Source organism: Esox lucius, chromosome 20 (genome assembly GCF_011004845.1).
Source record: "Esox lucius isolate fEsoLuc1 chromosome 20, fEsoLuc1.pri, whole genome shotgun sequence".
NCBI lineage: Eukaryota > Metazoa > Chordata > Actinopteri > Esociformes > Esocidae > Esox > Esox lucius.
The window spans coordinates 3,410,869-3,415,987 of NC_047588.1; the positions used below are offsets into that span (position 1 = coordinate 3,410,869).

Consider the following 5,119-nt stretch of genomic DNA (forward strand, 5'->3'; position numbering starts at 1 on the left):
TTTCTACCGGACCGAAAGCATCACTGTGCTTGTCAAATGCATACAAATAGTTAAACTGTACTCATATGGCAATTTTTAGCAATGTATCTGTTGTAGTTCTAACATGAAGAACGTTGATGTAAACCATTGACAAAGAGGCGGAACCTTTATGACGGTTTCCGGGTTGTCTTATTAAATCCAATAGGGTCTAACTGCAGCTTGCAGCAGTCGCTCATGCCGCACCCCCTGCTCAGGCCGCACCCCCTGCTCACGCCGCGCCCCCTGCTCAGGCCGCACCCCCTGCTCACGCCGCGCCCCCTGCTCAGGCCGCGCCCCCTGCTCACGCCAGGCCCGTTTTCTTTGCCAAAAATTTATTTATAATTGTTTTTCTAAATTCTATTTTTCTAAATAAATGCCCGTTCTTTATAGTTTGGGGTGGAACTACAGAATGCAATTAAAAAAAACAATCATTTCATGTTGTATGGGATTACTTTCTGTATTTGCTAATGTATAATAAATTGAACTGCAAACAAAACTATTTATTTAGAAGTAAGCAAAAACACACGACAATGTAACAATTCAACAATCTAATTATTCTTGGTCTTAATAAGTGGATGTAAGTTATGTACTATGTGACAGTACTATCACATAGTGGGCTGGTCACAAGAGGACTAGAAGGCTCTCTCTGGGTCGAAGCACTGAAAGAAAAATCCTGTACTGCAGTTTACATGTGATTCCAAAGGACTTTATGCTGATCAGTATCTGTACGTAGATGTAGGCCCTTTAATCCTGTGGGTATGGAAATGTCAGACTGTCTGTATTATTATATTAACAAATGATAAATGTACAGCACTGGGTAGAAATCATATTGGTGCAATGCATTCAATAAACCGGATCACCAGTTGTACACACGATCTCCCCAGTGTTCAGAAATTGACTCAATATTCAGAGGATTTGAATTTTATTCCACATTGAACAGGATGTTATTAAAACCAAAAAAGCATAAAGTAGACTCTCAATAGATGTTAGTTTTAACATTTTTAAAATTATACAAAAAGTTCACCCAAAGGTTGTTTAAACATATGACATCTCTTTTTTGTCATAACCAATTAATTAACAGTCTGTAAAAACACTGGAGAATTCAAAATTCAATCCCAAGTTTCCAGCCACAAATTTTCACGGGGGCCTGCAGCTTGAAAAACACCCAGCTGGCTCAGGGTTGTCTGCCAACAGTTAGTATACGTGTCCGTTCTCACTGAAAGAGAAAATAAGTAAATAAATGTAGCAAATACATATTCAATTATTTTTTCCCCCAGACCCCTTTGTTACACACAAACACCTTATTTTTACCTATTGCATTTGGCGGCAAAAGTGATCGCAGTAACCTGGATGTGGGTCTTCTGAGTAAACTGCTTCAAGTACACACCTTTGTCCTGTTCTAACATATCCTGTAAAAGAAAAAGAAAAAACAGAATGATGATTATACTGACCAGTGACCACTAGACTCAGGATGTGGTCTAAGCGTAGTTATGACATCAATACTGAGTATAATGACAAAGATTCAAATCCATCCAGTGTTAAGATGTTTACCAGGTGTGCAGTTTTTGAAAAGCATTCCACATTCACGACAGGTGTCCACGGAGTACATGGTGTAGAATTATTTTCTTTAGGACTGCTCCATGTAGCGACACCTGTGAAAAACAAATTATCAATCAAAAGTGAACATTTCCATAAGGTTAGTGAAAACACACGTGAGGTACTCAAGTATTGTATACCACAGCACCCTTTATTTAAACACTTACTGTCAAGCCACTGAAAATGTGCCCGTCTCCTGAAGGAGTCAGTGGACACACAAGAGCCAATCTTAAGTATGCCTTATCTCCTTCCTGTAGTACCACTTCATTTAGGATTACAGAAAGCACACATGTTGGTAACTGTAAAATACAGGTCAGGCAAAATCAAGCATAGTAAAGACAACACACTGACTACACTATTGCCTGTACAAATGGCAACAATCATAGCATAGCAGAAATATGAAAATTAACAATTATTGGTGAGAACATCTATCATAACGCATTGCCCTGATATTGATATGACTGTACTAAGGGATGTATAAGCATGACACTCTTGCAGTGACAGGGCAATTATTGTGCATAAGGTGATCTATAGTGTGTGTCATGGTGGTAGTGCAAATAAGTCCAATAGTGCAAGGATAAAGGGAGGTGTTGTGCCATGTTTTTTGGCTAGTATAGCCAGTAAAAAGTGTAAGCAGTAAGTAAACATTACCTCCAATATGATGCACCTGTCATCCTTTTCTAATCGAAACCTTTTGAGGAAAATGATATTATATAAAAAAAAAAAGAAAATTATATTATAAAAAAAACATAAGGTTTTTTTATATATATAAAACAACCTTACGTTTTTTTTTATGAATTAATCAAGACCGGATAAGGCCACTGGGTGTCCTCTGCCATCATCATGCTCACCTCATGTTCCCTCTTGCTGACCTTTGGGACCCTGTATATCGGCTGCAGTGAACCTTGGAGCAATGCTCTGGCCTCATTAGTCCAGTATGCAAACCTCTGTCCATGGCTTTTGAGTAAGTATATTAGTAAAATAATAAAAAAAAGTAAACTAATGTAGAAGCAATGTATTGTAGGAAGTAACATTTAGAGTTGTCTTACCCGTCAATCTGGAACCGTTCCATTAGACTAATGCACCACCATTTTCGGATGCGTGCCATGTCCCTCTAAAAGAAATAGAATATTTAAGTTGAGGAGGAATGTTCATGTTCAGTCACAAATCACTATTTGTCTGCAAACCATTGGCATGTCAATTACAGCAGAGTACAAAAAGTTATAGAGCCATGTTAAATAGTCCCACAAACAGTTCTTTGATGTGTGGTTAATACTGTAGTGCAAAGTACTTTATAGATCATGCTTAGTTAGACTTCTGGAAATTGTAAACAATTAACCAAAGTCAATGTTATGTTAGGGTGGATTTAAGTTCCTCTTATACTTGCTCCTATGTGAGAAGAACAATAATGAACCAAAATGGAGCCTCTGTGCTCAGGCTGAGTGCATACTGTAAAGTGTAAAAGGCAAAGATCTGTGAGGTTATATCATTTTCAGATAATAAAAAAAAACCAAAAACCTTTAATCAGAGACTAAAAAGCAATTTACCATCAACAATAAGATGCCACAATAATTTACAGTAGTTTGATGAGGGAAACCCTGCAACAATTGGGCAAAGTGTTAAATAAGCAATATAAAAGTTTTTGGGTCAAATCAGAAATATAGACATGTGCATCCAGGTACATAAGTTGTTGGAGAGATGCACCTCAATGTCTTTGCCAAATTTAGTTGTCCACTGGCCCAGAGCAATGTGATGAGCTAAGTCACTGTCAAAATCAATCAAAATTACACACCTTATACTTGTAATAGTATCAAAAACTGAAGACAATTCATATTACTCGATTCCCTTATATTCAAAATACCACTGTATGCTATTGAAATAGAAGAGTTACAATAGCCACCCACAGGGCTTAAACAAAATAAACTAACTTATATAGCCATTGAACGAGGCTAAACTTTAAAACAGCCTTTGAACAAGGCTTTACTTTCATGCTTATGGAATCCAAATACACATCATAGTACCCTGTTGCAGACCTGTTGGTTGTGAATTTTGTTATTGGCCAAATCTGGACAATCTGTACCTGCATTTTTGGAGTACTATGAATTCTATAAGATTTCAATACTGAACAAGCCCCAGAACAGGGCTGATTTTTGTCATGTTACGAAACCTAAAGATGGTATGGTAACAACGGTTGCCAAAGCCAAAAATATTAGTACCTCACTCAAACTAACACACACACTACGCTAGCATACATGTGCATACACATAGGTATTTTAAGCTAACGTTAGCATACTTTTAAAACACCCTTTTAACTATAAGCAATCGTCAACCTGAAATCAACAGCTATCGGTAGTAAATTTTAAACAAACCGTAACTGGCTAAATAACTCCATATTGCTATTATCAGTAACTGGCCAGGTGCTTCCCGGGAGTTGTTGCCGCCATGACTCAATATGGCAATATGGTCCATCTGCGTCTTGTAAACAAACCGTACATGTCTGAAAGTCGGAAGTTGCTTGCCAGCGGGGGCGCGGCGTGAGCGGGCGCGGCGTGAGCAGGGGGACTGGCGTGAGCGACTGCTGCAAGCTGCATTTGGACCCTTCTCATTAAATCTGCGGCTTCCACAGAAGTCAGCTGTTGTTTCCAGCGCGGAGTATTGCCACTTACGTTGTAAGTACAAGTTCATTTATTTGAATCGTTTTGCAATTACAAACGCTAACAAACGACACATTTTAACTTTTTAAGAATGTGTAAATCAATTTTAAGATTGCGCAATCCATGCGCTTTTATCTGCCTTTCATATTATCTGTTTAAATCTCTGGTTTAGGTTGAGCGGAATTAAACCCAGACGTGTTTGGTAAACACATTTTGGGCCTTCAAATTTTAGTAAGTAAACTGTTGACATTATTGTTAATCAGCTTTAATTACCTGTACAGTGGGGAGAACAAGTATTTGATACACCGCCAATTTGCCAGTTTCCCCACTTACAAAGTCTGTCATTTTTATCATATGTGCTCTTCAACTGTGAGTGGCGGAATCTATAACATAAATACAGAAAATTACATTGTATGATTTTTAAGTATTTAATTAGCATTTTATTGTATGACAGAAGTATTTGATACATCAGAAAAGCAGAACTTAATATTTGGTACAGAAACCTTTGTTTGCAATTACAGAGATCATATGTTTCTTGTAGTTTTTGACCAGGTTTGTACACACTGCAGCAGGGATTTTGGCCCATTCCTCCATACAGACCTTCTCCAGATCCTTCAGGTTTTGGGGGCTGTCGCTGGGCAATACGCACTTTCAGCTCCCTCCAAAGATGTTCTATTGGGTTCAGGTCTGGAGACTGGCTAGGCCACTCCAGGACCTTGAGATGCTTCTTACGGAGCCACTCCTTAGTTGCCCTGGCTGTGTGTTTCGGGTCGTTGTCATGCTGGAAGACCCAGCCACGACCCATCTTCAATGCTCTTACTGAGGGAAGGAGGTTGTTGGTGAAGATCTCG

General features: G+C 38.6%; 1 long non-coding RNA gene across 5 annotated transcripts; it reads right to left on the bottom strand.

The window, feature by feature from the left end:
- Nucleotides 1-923: 923 nt before the first annotated feature.
- On the bottom strand, nucleotides 924-3,373 carry LOC117593454. 5 transcript variants are annotated; one of them, XR_004574868.1, is made up of 8 exons: nucleotides 3,319-3,337; nucleotides 2,664-2,728; nucleotides 2,466-2,571; nucleotides 2,266-2,305; nucleotides 1,782-1,913; nucleotides 1,570-1,670; nucleotides 1,330-1,427; nucleotides 924-1,234 (listed from the first exon to the last, which is right to left on the bottom strand). It is a non-coding gene; the product is annotated as an uncharacterized LOC117593454 (long non-coding RNA). The 5 variants fall into 5 exon arrangements; XR_004574867.1 differs by having other exon boundaries at nucleotides 2,664-3,212; nucleotides 3,319-3,333; XR_004574870.1 differs by lacking the exon at nucleotides 3,319-3,337 and having other exon boundaries at nucleotides 2,466-2,561; nucleotides 2,664-3,170.
- Nucleotides 3,374-5,119: the final 1,746 nt, after the last annotated feature.